At 44.6% G+C, this 18,931-nt stretch overlaps 1 protein-coding gene across 1 annotated transcript in view; it reads right to left on the reverse strand.

Moving 5' to 3' along the window:
* Positions 1–18,931, reverse strand: part of LOC126474170 (cationic amino acid transporter 2-like) — a 415,453-nt gene that overhangs the window by 269,990 nt on the left and 126,532 nt on the right. Inside the window, exon 2 of the mRNA XM_050101629.1 lies at positions 12,159–12,203. The gene's annotated coding sequence lies outside the window, so the exon portion shown is untranslated. The remainder of the gene's footprint in view (positions 1–12,158; positions 12,204–18,931) is intronic.

Genomic DNA, 18,931 nt, shown 5'->3' on the forward strand with positions numbered 1-18,931 from the left:
AGTGAGGTGCTGATAATTGGGTCATTTTTGACTAGTATCAACTGATCGTGTCCAATCTCTAAAGTAAATAACGCTCACGACCATTACAGCGTGGGGATATTTAAAGAAAATCTAATTTTCATCCTCATACTGGCACTACTAGCACCTCTCTTATGCGACTGGCGCGAAATCTGAATAGACAGTCATCTTTCAGATGTAGAAACACCAACTTTCGTTTACGTCGCATAACTCTTCCTTGGTGCTGCGATTTTTCTTTCTGTCGATGTATTTTGTCACAAGGCGTAACGCGCTTTGTTTCTCTGAGCAACAATCACATATTGTTCCCTCTTTTCGTGAGACTTTTATCGTAATTCGCAACTTAACGGAACTGCGTCATTTTTAGTGCAGTTACTACCGAGATGTTGCTGAGACACTGTTACCTTAATTTCGAAGGGAATAAAAGTTAAGTTGAGCGAGAATTGGTGGTGTTCAGTCACCTCAAATTTTACAATTTATGAAATGTAATGTAACGATTTTTATTTGACGAAGATCATTTTATCAAGTGATTTATTTTATTTTTACCAACTGAGAAGGCGGAGAAAGTATGTTTTGAACATTTCAGGCAGACAGTAATGGTTTCCGGAAGAGTTTATGTGCAAGAGGAATCTGATGCAATATATTTTGAAACTTGTATGCAAGTACTGTGCTGCTCAGCGGTGATTTAACAAACGATATTCACCATAGAGAGAATCGATGTCGATCACAGTAGTCATCCCTGCTCTACGTTTCCCGTTATTGTTTCCTTCACGCCATCGTAATCCCGGTATACTCTGACCGCCATAGTTACTTTGACCACTCGTACACCAAACGTTTCACAGCGCTCTACTGGATCTCAGTTGGCTATTTAGTATACACTGATCAGTGGTGAAGTTCCATCAACATAAGCTAAATGGCACCATGTAACGCCCGAATTTCCTGTGCAACTGTTGGCGAACCTGTTGTGACTTAACTGTGCACGAGGTCCGCCCCCGTTAGCAGAGTGGGCAGCGCGGCGGAATGCTATGTCAAAGGGCCCGGGTTCGTTTCCGGCTGGGGCAAGAGATTTTCTGGGTGTTCTGTTGTCCTCATCATCATTTCTTCCCCATCTCCGACGCGCAAGTCGCCCAAAGTGGCGTCGAATGCTATAAGTACTTGCCCTCGGCGGCCGAACTTCGCCGAATGAGGGGACTCCCGGCCCACAATGCCGTACTCTCATTTCCACTGTATAGGAAACAATGTATTGAAATCAGGTTGTGAAAAATGGATCGATATCATTCAAATGAAAGCGATCAATGTTTACAACTATATTGCGTATGTTACTCGATTAATTCTCGAAACAGATCAGTGATTAGTTTTTTGTTCACATGTGTAAATCTGCCACTATATTGCGATTTCTGAGGTGATTTGAACGATTTCTCTGTTTTTGGATTACTTTGCCCCCTGATCCTTACTACTACAGGTTAACAGATATACAACTTATTAAATAGCATTGATGCCTAAAGAATGCATACGTTAACCATCGGTATACAGACGAAGGCTCATTTGTAATTGTTACGGCGTCTACAACTAAGAAAAGCAAATGTCAGTCATATATTGCTCGAACTGCAAGCTGTTGTGGTTCATGTGCAACATATAATTTCAAATTTATCTGGAGACAAGGAATGAACTATGTTTGACCACAGGTGCCAGATGTTGTGTCGCTAAATGAAGCATAGACAACCTTAACTCTGACAGCGATGAATGTTTTGAAATGAGGATTTACGTCTAAGATGGATGAAGTTGAAGGTATTATGTTCAACTAAATTTGCAGCTATCTGTGTGGTACTCCATCTTAGAACCTCTCATTATATTCATAATTTTGATGATGGAACCCACTGACTTATGGGCGTACTAGATTTTTTCTTTTACGAGGCTTAATAAAGCACTTAAGAAAACTTTAGATCCATGTATTTATTTCTGCGTGGTCGAAGTTTAAGTGTCTCTTTGAAATATTGACCACAAATGAAATGGTAGACGACAATTGTGATGGATGTATAGGCCAGTCAATGTATCCCCAAATCCTCTTACATTTTTCGCCATTACTTCCTCTGCATTTTATAAAATGTGTTATACTAATAGTAAGTCTGTAATCCTTCCATATAAGCCCCTATGTTCAATATCATTATATATATTACAGAAGTTAAAAACAGTCATAATAACTACGTTTGACTCTGAAAATCAGTCTAAGTATATATGGTTTACGGAACATAGAAAGCAGAAAATACAAACTGAAAATACAAACTGAAAATACAAACTGAAAATACAAACTGAAAATACAAACTGAAAATACAAACTGAAAATACAAACTGAAAATACAAACTGAAAATACAAACTGAAAATACAAACTGAAAATACAAACTGAAAATACAAACTGAAAATACAAACTGAAAATACAAACTGAAAATACAAACTGAAAATACAAACTGAAAATACAAACTGAAAATACAAACTGAAAATACAAACTGAAAATACAAACTGAAAATACAAACTGAAAATACAAACTGAAAATACAAACTGAAAATACAAACTGAAAATACAAACTGAAAATACAAACTGAAAATACAAACTGAAAATACAAACTGAAAATACAAACTGAAAATACAAACTGAAAATACAAACTGAAAATACAAACTGAAAATACAAACTGAAAATACAAACTGAAAATACAAACTGAAAATACAAACTGAAAATACAAACTGAAAATACAAACTGAAAATACAAACTGAAAATACAAACTGAAAATACAAACTGAAAATACAAACTGAAAATACAAACTGAAAATACAAACTGAAAATACAAACTGAAAATACAAACTGAAAATACAAACTGAAAATACAAACTGAAAATACAAACTGAAAATACAAATTCATAGTATCACGTAGTGGATAACAAAAGGCCTTGAGTGAGATTTCTTGCTGTCATAATTGTTATTGCGAATATGGGCAACCATCAGCTATAGACTGGAAAGGCGACAGTAAAAACTTGTGCCGGACCGGAACTCTAACACGGATTCCGCGCTTATCGCTAATGGTCGCGGTCGTCTTACCATTTGGCTACCCGTGCACCACTCATGCTCAGACCTGAACTTTAAAATGTCAACCATGTGTCGACAATCTCTACTCTTACATCCACTTTGTACATTCCCGTACAAGCGAGACATTTTACTTGAAAGTCGCTCGCCCGGTGTCGACGGAAACATATGATATTGCAGTGCCTGTGTTATTCCGAATACGGTGCAAAGTCCCTTTGGACATGCATGCATGCATCTATGAATGACCTCTCTTATATTTATGGTGAGAGAAGTTTCTCAGAGATTGCGTTATGGCACTTGCCGTGTTCTCCTCGTTAGTGTACTAGCTTTCAAGCCACACGGAATAACATTTCAAATGAAAATTTTGCAAATGTTTTTCTTAGATCGATTGTTATCGCTCTCGTTGTCAGAAATGCTTTTAGTTTTGTTACTGTTTGCTTTCTCGTACGTTTTTCTTTCCGGAACAATTTTCATGCTTCCAGTGTATGTGAGTGCATTCACATACTCGAGTTTCTTCCCCTCTTATGTCGTACTTACTGGATTATCTATCATTGTTATTCCTTTTAAATTACAAATGAACATTGCAAATTAGTCCGTTTTTTATTGCCTATCATTTTTGGAAGATCATTTTCATTTTTTCTAACGCTACTTGATTACCTCATTATTAATTGGTTTGGCGTTCTCTTTCCTACTCCATTTATTCAACATCTACGTATACGAGTATATAAGGGGCGACCAAAAATGTCCAGCTGAAGGCGTTGCTGTAGGGTATGAGCAACGAAATGTGATTCTGATGCAGGTATAGAAGTATCAACCTGCAGGGAAGGAATTAGTGTGGCATTCGTGTCTTTCCAATGTACATGCGGTAAATGCGGAAATGTGAAGTATTGCGACATTATTACAAAATGTGTCCAAACAGGACCAAAATATTTTTTTCTTGGATGTCTAAGGTAGCGGGTAGACGTCCATCGGAAATGAATGTGTGTGGGGCAGCTGGACTGTCGAAAACCATTATTGAGGAATGGTGCGGAAAGGTGTGCTGCTGTTTTCGTATAACGAACGTCCCTATAACGCAAATGTAGAGCAGAGGTTACACCAACTGAAGCGGAGGACATCGGAGGACATTGGAGGAAAGCTTAAAAAACCACTACAGAAAGGGGTTGGTTATCCCCAAAAAGAGCTTCAAATGACTGACGTCATCTCACTGGCACTGATAAACTCGGGAACGCGATCGGCTGAGCGCGTGTCATCTGCTGAAATGGACGATATTTCAGGCGACAGCTGTAGACGGGCGCGTAACGGAGTAAAATAGGGGCACTCAAGTAAAAGGTGTCTTACCGTCCACAGCTGAGAGCAGTGGGAACAGAGTGGGGGAGGATCGCCGCTAAAAAGATGTCGATGGCTAAAAAGACAGTGCCCTATCCGGAGTCTAGTTAAAATTACCTCCTCCCGACGACGCGTTCGGGAGGAAGAGGTCCAAGCACAGGGAAGAGCTTTCACGTCTCGCAATTCATTATGGGGAAGCGTCGACCAATGTGCATGCCATAAAAGAACAACACGACGACATAAAACACTCCGCAGATCGGAGAAGGGAATCGTGCGAATAGCTGGCCGAAGAAGAGAGACTGCAGCCTTGGCCGCTATATCGGCCGCCTCATTTCCACAGATACCAACGTGTCCTGGGAGCCAGAGGAACGCCACAGAGACGCCCCCCCAAGTGGAGCAAGCGTAGGCAGTCCTGAATCCGGTGGACCAGAGGGTGGACAGGGTAGAGAGCTTGGAGACTGAGGAGAGAGCTGAGAGAATCTGAACAGATAACATACTGTAACCGCTGATGGCGGTGGATGTAGTGGACAGCCTGGAGAACAGCGTAAAGCTCCGCAGTATAAACCGAACACTGGTCGGGAAGCCGAAATCGATTTGGGATGTCGCCAACAATATAGGCACTCTCTACACCAAACGATGTTTTTGAGCCGTCAGTGTAAATAAATGTGGCTTCCTTCATTTGTGCACATAGAGCAGAAAATGCCCGACGATAAACAAGTGAAGGGGTACCATCCTTTGGAAACTGACAAAGATCACGGAGCAGGCAGGTCCGGGGACGGAGCCAAGGCGGTGCTGTACCCCAAGTTGTCAAGAAGGTTTTAGGAAAGCGGAAGGAAAGAGAATGGAGCAGTTGACGGAAGCGGACTCCCGGGGGTAGTAGGGAGGAAGGGCGGCCTGCATACCCTAAATCCAAGGAGGCGTCGAAAATAAATGTGATGGGCTGGATTAGCAGGCGTGGAAGGTAAATGGCTAGCATAACGACTCAGAAGGACTGCTCGCCGATTGGACAGCGGAGGTTCAGCAGTCTCAGCATAAAGGCTTTCCACAGGGCTGGTGTAAAAAGCTCCAGACACTAAACGTGATCCACGGCGGTGGATAGAGTCGAGACGCCGAAGAATAGACGGCCGAACAGAGGAGTAAACTATGCTTCCATAGTCCAATTTCGAGCGCACTAAGGCGCGATAGAGGCGGAGAAGGACCACTCGGTCCGCTCCCCAGGAGGTACCATACAGGACACGGAGGGTGTTGAGGGATCGCATACAGCGAGCCGAAAGATAGGAAACGAGGGAGGGCCACCACAGTTTTCTGTCAAACACAAGACCCAAGAATTTAGCGACGTCCGAAAACGGAAGGTTGACAGGTCCTACATGTAGGGAAGGTGGAAGATACTCCGTACGACGCCAAAAATTAACACAAGCGGGCTTACTGGGAGAAAAGCGGAAGCCTGTTTCGATGCTCCAAGAGTGGAGGCGATCGAGACAGCCTTGAAGACGTCGTTCAAGAAGGCTGGTCCGTTGAGAGCTGTAGTAGATCGCAAAATCGTCCACAAAGAGGGAGCCAAAGACATCAGGAAGGAGACAAACAGTAGAACACTTACCGCGGAGCCCTGAGGTACCCCGTTTTCTTGGGAGAAAGTACGGGAGAGAGTAGTGTTCACCCCCACTTTAAATATGCGCTCTGCCATAAATTCACGAAGAAAAAGGGGCAACCGACCGCGAAAGCCTCAAGAGAACAGTGTGCGGAGGATGCCTGTCCTCCAACAGGTATCGTATGCTCTCTCCAGATCAAAAAATGTTGCTACTGTTTGGCGTTTCCGGAGAAAATTGTTCATGATGTAAGTGGAGAGAGCAACAAGATGGTCAACTGCAGAACGATGCTTTCGGAAACCGCATTGGGCAGGTGTTAAAAGACTGCGGGACTCCAGCCACCAAGCTAAACGGCAATTCACCTTACGCTCCAAAACCTTACATACACTACTCGTGGGAGAAATGGGGCGATAGCTAGAGGGGAGATGTTTCTCCTTTCCAGGTTTCGGAAGAGGAACGACGATAGCTTCCCGCCATCGTCTGGGAACAGTACTGTCGGTCCAAATTCGATTATGAAGGCAAAGGAGGTAACGCAGATTACGGTATGACAAATGCAGTGACATTTGGATGTGGATACCATCCGGTCCTGGGGCGGAGGAGCGAGGAGAAGAGAGTGCATGTTGGAGTTCCCGCATGGAGAAAACAGTATTGTAGCTTTCGCGATTTTGAGAGGAGAAATCAAAAAGTCGCACTAACGCTGCACGTTTCTTCGGGAGAAACGCTGGCGGGTAATTTGAAGAGCTCGAAATCTCAGCAAAGTGGTGACCCAGTGAGTTAGAAATTGCGACGGAGTCCACTAATGTGTCATGCTCGACAGTGAGCCCAGAGACCGGGGAGAAACTAGGCGCGCCTGATAATCGTCGAATCCGACTCCAAACTTCCGAGGAGGGAGTGAAGGTGTTAAATGAGCTAATAAAGAATTTCCAGCTTGCCTTCTTGCTATTGTGGATGACGCGATGCCATCGCGCACGGAACTGCTTATAGCGGATACAGTTGGCCAATGTAGGATGGTGGCGGAAAACGCGAAGAGCACGTCGCCGCTCACGTATTGCGTCACGGCATGCCTCGTTCCACCAAGGAACTGGGGGGCGCCAGGGCAATTCGGAGGTGCGAGGTATTGAACGTTCCGCAGCTGTAAGAATACCGTCTATAATATGAGTGACATCGTCGACGCTAGGAAAGTGACGGTCATCGAATGTCGCTAGAGAGAAAAAGTGTCCAATCGGCTTGGGCAAACTTACAGCGTCTCGGGCGCATATATGGCAGTTGTGACTGCAATCGAAGGACACATGGAAAATGGTCACTCGAGTGTGTATCAGCAAGAGCGAATCATTCAAAACGCCGAGCTAGCTGAACAGCTAGCGGAACAGTACCGACCGAAAGGTCCAAATGAGAGAAATTTGTCGTGGAGGCAGACAAAAATTTAGAGTCCCCAGTGTTGAGGCTAACAAGATCCGCTTGGTTGAAGACGTCTAGCAACGGTGAGCCACGCGGACAAGGATGTGGAGATCCCCAAAGCGTGTGGTGGGCATTGAAGTCCCCAACCAACAAATAGGGGGGTGGAAGCTGACCAAGAAGATGAAGGAGATCAGCTCGTGCCATTGATGTGGACGATGGAATGTATACAGTACAAAGAGAGAAGGTGTATCCAGAAAGGGAAAGACGGACAGCGACTGCTTGGAAGGAACTGTTTAAGGGGATTGGGTGATAATGGAGAGTATTATGGAGAAGAATCGTGAGTCCTCCATGTGCTGGAGTGCCTTCAACAGAGGGGAGATCAAATCGGACAGACTGAAAATGGGGGAGAACAAAGCGGTCATGGGGACGCAGCTTTGTTTCCTGAAGACAGAACATGACCGGCGAGTAGGATCGTAAGAGGATCGACAATTCATGCCGATTGGCTCGAAGGCCGCGGATATTCCAGTGGATAATGGACGTAGGGTGGACAGAAAATGGAAGAATGTGACCAAGGTTGCCGTCAACTCAACGACTGCTCAGAGCTTGCGACCGACGGCGTGGAACGGCACTCAGCCGAAGGCAGAAGATCCTGATCCATAGGTTGTTCAGGAGCAGCTCCTGCCATCAGCGATCGACCGGTTGATCGGCCGCCAGGAATGCGCCTCGGCGACACAGAAGACGGCCGAGGGCGGTTACCGCCAGGTGTTACTGTAGATGAGACACGCAGTGGCGGAGATGGATAGGAACTGGGTTTCTTATAGCCTTCTTGGAAACATGATGTTTAGATGAAGGAGGAACCGATGGTTGTTGGGGTACGTAAAAAATCTTCACGAGCATGCTCTTTTTTGGAAGTCCAGGTGTCTGACTTTTGGGATCGGGATTTAGCAGAACCCGATGAAGGGTGAGCCATAGAGTGAGCAGGCGAAAGTGGGGAGGTTGAACGGGCGATCTTTGTGCTTTCCGATCTGACGACCGTGGCACTAAAGGTAAGGTCACAAGTCTGTGTGGCCACCTCCTTTGTTGGCCGAGGAGAGGCAAGGACAGTGCTGTATTTTCCTGTCTGAGGCACGGTGGGCTGTCGACTGGCGAATAATTTTCGAGCAGCAAAGGTCGACACCTTTGCCTTCACTCTGATTTCCTGAATGAGCTTTTCGTCTTTAAAAATGGGGCAATCTCGAGAGGAAGCAGCGTGGTCACCCATACAGTTGATGCAACGAGGGGATGGAGGTAGTCAAGCACCCTCATGGGCATCCTTGCCACACGTAACACATTTGGCCAGGTTGGAACAGGACTGGCTGGTATGATTGAACCGCTGGCACCAATAGCAACGCGCAGGGTTTGGAACGTAGGGGCGAACGGAAATTTTCGATGGGAGTTTAACTCTGTCGATGTCAAGAAGACAGTACGGGTTGGAACGATGTTCGTGTCAATCCTTTTCTTAACTCTATGAACAGCCGTTACGCCCTGGTCAGACAGGTAGTATTGAATTTCCTCGTCAGACAATCCGTCGAGGGAGCGTGTATAAACGACTCCACATGAGGAATTTAAAGTGCGGTGCGCTTCCACCCGGACGGGGAAGGTGTGGAGCAGTGAAGTAAGCAGCAATTTTTGTGCCTGGAGAGCACTGACTGTTTCTAACAACAAGGTGCCATTCCATAATCTGGAACAAGACTTTACAGGACCTGCAATTGTGTCGACACCTTTCTGAATAATGAAAGGGTTGACCGTGGAGAAGTCGTGACCTTCATCAGACCGAGAAACAACAAGGAACTGTGGTAACGATGGAGGAACTGTCTGGGGCTGAGACTCAGTGAGCTTACGCTTGTGAGCAGACATAGTGGAAGATGAGGAAACCATTGCAAAAGAATCCCCCATGATTACCGGCGTCTCCGATGGCGCGCTCCTCCCTTGTGGGGGGCCCTCTCTGAGGGCACTCCCGCCTTAGGTGATTGTTCACACCTCAGGTTACACCTCCTGACAAACGGACGGAGGGACCAATCAGCACTTTCGGAAGGTATCAGCTCGGGTAATCACCCCCTCCTTGGGCCTGGTCATTACCAGGGGGTACGTACGTGTCTGTCTACCCGGGGTGGGGAATTACGCGTTACCCCATCACCGGCTATGCATGAAAATGCGTGGATCAGCCTTCAGACACGCACAGGGAGGAAGAAAGAGAAAGGGAAAACAAAGAAGGGAAAGGAAAGAAGAGAGGTCTCAAACGCCGCAGCGGAGAAAAGGGTAAAGAGAAGAGAAGGACAATGGAAGGATGAAGACATGCAAGTAGAGAAGGCGAAGAATGTGTTAGATTTACAAGCGTCCGTCTCCGGACGTAGGCATAAACCATACTCCCAGAGGGTGAGAAAGGGAAGGAAAGAGCCAGAGGTGAGGAGAGGGGGGGCGAAGAGGGGGGATAGGGAAGGATGCGGAAAAAGAAGGAATGCAGCCCGGAAAGGAAGGAGGGCCACATTAGCTCGGGGTCCCGTGTTCACTACGCACGTATCCACAAAAGGGTTGTGGACCCCCTGCAGGGAATGAATGATAGTATATAATGGGGCGCCAGTTACGATTTTGGGAAACGTAACAGATATTGAGCAATGAACTGAGAAGGATAACAGAAAGTGTGTGAAGACTGAATGGAAAAATATGAAATTATAGAGGAACTGGAAACTGGGGAAGCTAGTAAGTTGATAAAATAGGAACCCAGAGAAAATCCCTAAGAAAGGCGAACAGAATAATCGTGGGAGGAAAACCTAAAGACTCAGGAGCTAGGAAAAAGATTTGGAGACAACGCTATCAAATTAAAAATGTGTACGTCTATTCTGATGTAGAGCCAATGAAGCGTACAACTCTGAAAAGAAGTATGTGAAAATGAAGCGTTAAATCAAATTTCAAGTTATGTGAGTAATTAAAGAAGGCATAATATAGAGATAAGAACAGTTAATATGGTTGTAAATTGTTTCTTCCTTACATTATTCAGAAACAGTTTTTACCAGGAAACTCAAGTTACTATACAGGGTGATTCAAAAAGAATACCACAACTTTAGGAATTTAAAACTCTGCAACGACAAAAGGCAGAGCTAAGCACTATCTGTCGGCGAATTAAGGGAGCTATAAAGTTTCATTTAGTTGTACATTTGTTCGCTTGAGGCGCTGTTGACTAGGCGTCAGCGTCAGTTGATGCTAACATGGCGACCGCTCAACAGAAAGCTTTTTGTGTTATTGAGTACGGCAGAAGTGAATCGACGACAGTTGTTCAGCGTGCATTTCGAACGAAGTATGGTGTTAAACCTCCTGATAGGCGGTGTATTAAACGTTGGTATAAACAGTTTACAGAGAATGGGTGTTCGTGCAAAGGGAAAAGTTCTGGACGGCCGAGAACGAGTGATGAAAATGTAGCACGCATCCAGCAAGCATTTGTTCGCAGCCCAGGAAAATCTACTCGCAGAGCTAGCAGAGAGCTGCAAATTCCACAATCAACTGTATGGAGAGTCCTACGAAAAAGGTTAGTTATTAAACCTTATCGTCTGAAATTGGTTCAAGCACTGTCTGCAGCTGATAAGATTAATAGAATCGATTTCTGAGATTTTATCCTTGCTCAAATGGAAACAGATGTATCTTTCGTTTCAAAGATTGTGTTTAGTGATGAAGCAACTTTCCACACTAACGGGAAAGCCAACCGTCACAATGTCTGTATATGGGGCACTGAGAATCCGCGGGAAACAACTCAGTATGAACGTGACTCGCCTAAGGTGAACGTTTTCTGTGCCATTTCAGCCAATAAAGTTTTTGGTCCCGTTTTCTTCGAAGGTGCTACTGTAACTGGACTACAGTATCTGGAGATGTTAGAGAATTGGCTGTTCCCTCAGCTCGAACAAGAAGCACAACAATTCATATTTCAGCAGGATGGAGCGCCACCACATTGGCACTTATCTGTCCGTAACTACCTGAACGTCTACTACCCGAGGTGATGGATCGGCCGCCAGGCAGCCCGTGACAGAGCACTTCATCACTGGCCTCCAAGAAGCCCTGATCTTACCCCCTGCGATTTTTTCTTATGGGGGTATGTTAAGGAAATGGTGTTTCGGCCACCTCTCCCAGCCACCATTGATGATTTGAAACGAGAAATAACAGCAGCTATCCAAACTGTTACGCCTGATATGCTACAGAGAGTGTGGAACGAGTTGGAGTATCGGGTTGATATTGCTCGTGTGTATGGAGGGGGCCATATTGAACAACTCTGAACTTGTTTTTGAGTGAAAAAAACCTTTTTAAATACTCTTTGTAATGATGTATGTTTCTTTCATTAAATACACATTTTTAAAGTTGTGGTATTCTTTTTGAATCACCCTGTATTATCTCTATTGACGGTGAGAAGGGAACACGCAAAATACATGATGGTTTCGGAAAGCCGAAATGGCCGAGCAGCGTCCTCCTGAAGTGAAAGATTATGCTAAACGTCCGATGTTTGCAGACTGTTTATACCGATCTGTCTGAAGACATAATTGCAGCGGCACGGATGCTAACGCTCCGCACATCTTCAAAGGACATCTTAACTTCGGTCTGTTTATAAAAGGACGTCCTCTGACTACGTAGTCATTATAGGCTCCCAAAGCGGTTAGCACTTACTTGTGGAAAACATGAGGAATTACGTGCAAGAGAATTTTTCACCTAATCAGTGGGACACGAGAACAAGTTCTTACCTCAATAAAATGGTCCCTGGTTCCGGCGGACGATTATCACGGATCCTAGAAAAAAGACAAAGGAGGCATTAGCAGTGGCATTTAGAATTACCATATGAAAGTTAGTTTGCTTTACTGCATAACTGCTGACTTTATGTACAGTCGCGTAAGTGACGAACTACCAATAGCCTCGTTGTTTAGTCTACTTAGCAGGGCCCATATTACTACCATCGAGTCAAAACATTAACAGTGACGATGATGTAAGGCTTTTAGTCCATAAAGGCATTTCTGTCGGCTTATCGTAAGTTTTTATCGTGATATTTCACGAGGACACGCCGAACCACTTCACAGTATATGCACGTCTTTCCTGAAGTTATTCACAGTGCGATGAATTTTCATTAGTCACCATTGTACTTGTTTACAATAACACGGCCGCGTGTTTCCGACAACGGTCACGGAGGCCAATAATACTGTGACCGGGTAACACTCTCGTTGTGTATGTTACACAAAGTACTAGTTGAAGTCAACACAGACTACGTTCTGAGAACGTTAACACGTAACACAATTACATATGCACACTTGTTTTCCGTAACTCAGAACAGTAGACTACTTTTTGTACGAAGATATATGTACCGTACGGCAATTTAGCCTTGTTTCCTCAAGATCTCTCAAAGATGCCATCGCTGCGCACCTGTTAACTGCAAAGAAACCCTGGGTGGAAACCTCTCACCATAGACAACGCAATGGCCGACGGCCTCACGTAACGACCGACAGCAGTGGCGTTTGCGTAAAATTGTCAGTGCTAATGGACAAGCAACACGCGTGACATAGCTCCAGAAATCAATGTGGGTTGTGAGAAGGATGTATCCGTTAGGACAGTGCGGCGAAATTTGTCGTTAATGAACTATGGCAGCAGACGACCAACGCGAGTATCTTTGATAAGAGCACGGCAATGACTGCTGGACCTCTCCTGGGTTCGTGACCATATCGGTTGGACCCTAGACGACTGGAAAACCGTGGCCTGGTCAGATAAGTCCCGATTTCAGTTGGTAAGAGCTGACGATAGGATTAGAGTGTGGCGCAGATTCCACGAAGTCATCGATCCAAGTTGTCAACAAAGTACTATGCAAGCTGGAGGGGGCTCCACGATGGTGGTCCCACTGAACCGATCACTGACTGCAAATGGTTATGTTCGGCTACTTGGACATTATTTGCGCCATTCATAGACCACCTGCTCCCAAAGAACGATGGAATTTTTATGGATGACAATACGCCGGTCATGGGGCCACAGTTGTTGCCGGTTGGTCTTAAGAACATTCTGGACAATTCGAACGAATGATTTGGCCGCCGCCCATGTCACCCGACATGGATACCGCCGAACATTCATGGGACGCAGACGACAGGTGAGTCCGTGCACAAAATCCTGCATCGCCAACACTCCCGTAATTCACCACTACCTTTCACATAAGACAGCAAGCAGTATCGCGTCCAAACAATAATTCTAGGTTCTAAGTATTATAATTTATCTTTAACTATTTATCAGATTGTGAACAGTGAAAAGTGGGCGAAATCGTCCGTATTAGAAATACGATACTAGCAGCACCAATTTCTACACTGCAGCAAGATGTAGGCACTTCAATTTATACAATGAATAACGATATACTTGATATGCGATCTGAAGTTTTCCCGGCGTATTTCCAATTTGCACAGTTCTCGGGTATCCGACCGGGTAGCGTCGTAATTTCTCCACAGTATTTCAGCGGACGTACACGTTGCCATCTTCAGGTGGTTCCTAACGAATACATTCGTCAGGAACCACCTGAAGATGGCAGCGTGTACGTCCGCTGAAATACTGTGGAGAAATTACGACGCTACCCGGTCGGATACCCGAGAATTGTTCGAATGATATACTTGCTGTGGAAAATCGCAACACCAAAAGATTTCTTAGTATGGTTCCATTTCAAAAAGCAGAGTTGGTGTCGATATCTCTGTACTTAATTTAGCTATGGATGGAAACAATAAGAATTTAGTTAAGACTTTTTCACACCTCAGCCTGGTCACAAAAATAATCTGATATCTTAAACGATTGGAAATATCTAAGGTGAACAGTTCAGCTAAATCACCCGGTATGTGTACAGACCCCCATTTCCATCCATTAAAAAGAGACTCTAAAATGCATTCCTTAAGAGCTATGAGCATTTGTTCATCTTTGGTACTGTGGAACGTATCTTCCAATACAAGCACATTGCTGTTAGAAGCGCCCTACAGAGTGCAGAAAACAAAGAAAGACAAACTCCTTTGTTACTGTCGCTGATTACGTTATGCAGTAAAGATCTGGTAAGTGTCGTTACTGTAAACCGTATTTACAGTTCTTGGTAACTGCAACGCAGACATTAGTTCTAGAAGAACCAGCTTGCGTATTACAAGTTTTTGAAATTCTCTCTCACTGTAGTTTTATCCTCGCACTTACGAACATAATGGAAGCCTGTCATTCCACACGGGAATTGCAAAGAGCTTGCCAGACCATAACAGAAGGTTATTCTTGCTATTTCCCGTGTGGACTGATAGTTTTGTGGTATTCTGTTAACTGCAAAGATAAAACTACAGTATAAAAGCATTTCACTTACTTATCGAAAAACGAAGTGGTTCCATTAGAAATAATGTATGCGCTGCATTTACCTAGTACTGTGGAAACTGTTTACTGTAACAACAGATCTTTATTGCACGCTTTAACTATGGACGAAAACAGCGGGATGTGTCCTCGTTTGTTTACCTCCTTGATTCTGCAGGTTGTTCTTAATAGCAAAGAGGTCGCAGTTGAAATGTGTTTTACAGTAGCAGATATGAAATGCTGATAATTCTTAGAATGTGCATTTTTGAGCCCACGTTCACTGCACTTTTTTTCTTGTTTTAGCACTTACTGTCATTTCTCAAAATACGTAATAGACCGAGACACTACAGGAAAAAAGAGTAACAGTATAGCTCTTCGGAAGTAACAAATCTCCACCGTAATGGTAACATGTACAGTTAAGGCGTAATACCGCAGCGTAACGCTACGCCAAAGACATCTGTACCGGACAGCTAATGGCCGTTTGCGTCATCAGGTGATAACTGCCACGTTCCACATCACGCTGCCCTCTAATGGATTCAGCTGATGGTCACAGCAACTTAGCTAACTACTGCAGAATACAAAGGCAAACTGATGTGAACTAACTAAACACGTTGGTCTGAAGCTATTACAGTTGAAAAGCCCTCACACGATAGTGGAGAGGTGGTCATCTAAGATAGTGGACCCCAACTTTTCTGAGGTCATTACCCCTAAACGAGACTGCCCGTCAGTCGGTGTAATGAAGCTCAGCACATGGCTAAATGTTACACCGAAAACAATTTATCCCTCCTGTTTCTAGAATGACAGGAGATAGTTAATATTTAATTGACATTCGAAACACAAAATTTTTTAATTGATATTTTGTTGAAGGCAGACAGTGAGACACTTGGTACTCTTTACTTCTAACACATTTTTCGGCGTCGCCAATATCACACCTATAAATTTTGACAAAATAAATCGACATTCTTTAGGTTTCTTTTCATTAGTAATAGTAACAAAAGCTACCATTTCTATTTCATTAATATCTATTTTCACTGCGTTGTTCACTATGAGCCCAAGAAATTACTGTATAAATGGACCTCTATCTTATATACATTCATTCGCTGAAAATTGTCTTAGAACCCTATCGATTTCCTGAATCAGCAAAATGGTTGCTACAGAATTTACTACTGCTGACAAGCGCTGTCCCGTTTCCATCTGTGAATGAGCGTTTTCCATTTCTTACGTTGCCCATCAGTATCAATAAGTGGAAACATCGAACTATCCTCTATAGTTCAGCTCTGCATTGGCAAAACATTTTTAAAGACAGCTGAAATATCATTTGCAAGCTGAGGTTACGCATAACTTGCCTCCAAAGGAATCTTTAAACTTAACAGTTTGGAAACTGTCCCAAAGAAAGCAAAGGAACATATAGAATCCGGAAGACGTGGTCCATATCAATGTAACTTCGTATACGTACGCACCATCAGCGATGTGTAAATGATTAAGAGCTCAAATTCTGACAGTTGAACGGCGACCAGAGTGCACTAATGTAGTGGCAACCAATCTGGTGGGCGATGTAAGGGGCGTCAACAGCGTCAGGTGTTAGTGACTTTCTCTGCCTCGTGATGACTGGGTGTTGTGTGATGTCCTTAGATGAGTTAGGTTTAAGTAGTTCTAAGTTCTAGGGGAATGATGACCATAGGTGTTAAGTCCCATAGTGCTCAGAGCCATTTGAACCATTTTTTTTTTTTTTTTTTTTTTGTTGGTGACTACTATTAAGGACATGGAGGCACCACATAGTCATGTGAGACAGCATATCAGCAGCGACACAGTTCGAGAATGACTTCATTGTGGGCCTCTATTTGCCAGCTGGTCGAATACATCTACATACTTCGCAATCCACCATACGGTGCGTGGCGGAGGGTACCTCGTACCACAAGTAGCATCTTCTTTCCCTGTTCCACTCCTAAGCAGGACGAGGGAAGAATGACTGCCTATATACCTCTGTACGAGCCCTAATCTCTTATCTTTGTGCTCTTTCCGCGAAATGTAAGTTGGCGGCAGTAAAATTGTACTGCAGTCAGTCTCAAGTGCTGGTTCTCTAAATTTCCTCAATAGCGATTCACGAAAAGAACGCCTCCTTTCCTCCAGAGATTCCCACCCGAGTTCCTGAAGCATTTCCGTAACACTCGCGTGATGATCAAACCTACCAGTAACAAATCTAGCAACCCGCCTCTGAATTGCTTCTATGTCCTCCCTCAATCCGACCTGATAGGGACCCAAACGCTCTAGCAGTCTCAAGAATAGGTCGTATTAGTGTTTTATAAGCGGTCTCCTTTACCGATGAACCACATCTTCCCAAAATTCAACCAATGAACCGAAGACGACTATCCGCCTTCCCACAACTGCCATTACATGCTTGTCCCACTTCATATCGCTCTGCAATGTTACGCCCAAATATTTAATCGACGTGACTATGTCAAGCGCTACACTACTAATGGAGTATTAAAACATTACGGGATTCTTTTCCTATTCATCTGCATTAATTTACATTTATCTATATTTAGAGTTAGCTGCCATTCTTTACACCAATCACAAATCCTGTCCTAGTCATCTTGTATCCTCCTACAGTCACTCAACGACGACACCTTCCCGTGCACCACAGCATCATCAGCAAACAGCCGCACATTGCTATTCACCCTATCCAAAAGATCATTTATGTAGATAGAAAACAACAGCGGACCTACCACACTTCCCTGGGGCACTCCATATGATACCCTCACCTCCGATGAACATTCACCATCAAGGACAACGTACTGGGTTCTATTACTTAAGTCTTCGAGGCATTCACATATTTGGGAACCAATCCCATATTCTCGTACCTTAGTTAGGAGTCTGCAGTGGGGCACCGAGTCAAACCGCTTTCCAGAAGTCAAGGGATATGGCATCCGTCTGATACCCTCCATCCTTGGTTCGCAAGATATCATGTGAAAAAAGGGGCGAGTTGCGTTTCGCAGGAGCGATGCTTTCTAAAGCCGTGCTGATGCATGGACAGCAACTTCTCTGTCTCAAGGAAATTCATTATATTCGAACTGAGAATATGTTCGAGAATCCTACAACAAACCGATGTTAAGGATATTGGTCTGTAATTTTGAGGATCCGTCCTTCTACCCATCTTATATACAGGCGTCACCTGCGCTTTTTTCCAGCGCAATATACAGATGTGTGTGGCATTCAGATGTGACAGTGGTCCGATGTTGGATAGCCTGGCAATGTGAGAGCAGGTATATTCGTCGTCAAGGTTCAAATCGACGTCTGACCACGGAAAAGGGAGCATCGCGGTATTGTGTTCCAAGGACATCTGCACCTGCTGTCCAAGAACAAGTAATGGACTCCTGAAGCATTCTGTATCATCCCGCAGCAAGCAGGAGACTAGCAGCAGCAGACTAGAGAATTACCGTTCCACGGGGACTTTGTAGTTGACAGTGCAAACGGGTGCACTGCGAGTGGTGCCATAAATGTGAAGCATCGACTGCTGATGTGTGGCACCGCATTGTGTTCCGCGATGAATCGTGGTTCTGCACCACCACGGGAGGCAATCATCGGCGAGTATGGCGGCGACCTGACGAGAGATCCCACTCTCCCAATGTTTTGGAAAGGTACAGCGGTGTTACTCCTGAAGACATGGTGTGGGGACGCATCTTGTACGACTTCAGTGATTGAGGGGATTCTCACTACGCAACGGTACGTCACGAACAGCCTACGTCCTCATACTTTACCTCTCACGCGACGATATCGTAGTGCCATTTGTAACAGAAAAGGGCAGTGCTCGTCCGTATGTGGCACGTGTGCCTACAAACTGTGTGCGTGTTTCCAGAATGATCTGCCAGGAAGTTTCTTGTCTGCGTGTTGTTGAGATACTCCCATGGCCAACAAGAAATCCTGAACTGTCCCTGATAGAACTTGTCGTAGGAGCACGGACATCAACTCCGACCCAAGCTAGAATATCACGGACCAGTTGTGGGCCAGCTTGCGTCAGCAGATGATTCAATAGCCTTGTGACACTCTTCCAAACCCAATCAGTGCGTGCTTTCAAGGCGAGGGAGGAGGTGTGGAAGGGGGGGGGGGGGGGCGGATACAACGTCATATTCATAAGTGGTCTGATACTACCAAGTTCTTTGAAAAATTTGACTCTACTTTGTAA

This window comes from Schistocerca serialis, chromosome 4, assembly GCF_023864345.2.
Source record: "Schistocerca serialis cubense isolate TAMUIC-IGC-003099 chromosome 4, iqSchSeri2.2, whole genome shotgun sequence".
NCBI classification, from domain to species: Eukaryota; Metazoa; Arthropoda; class Insecta; order Orthoptera; family Acrididae; genus Schistocerca; species Schistocerca serialis.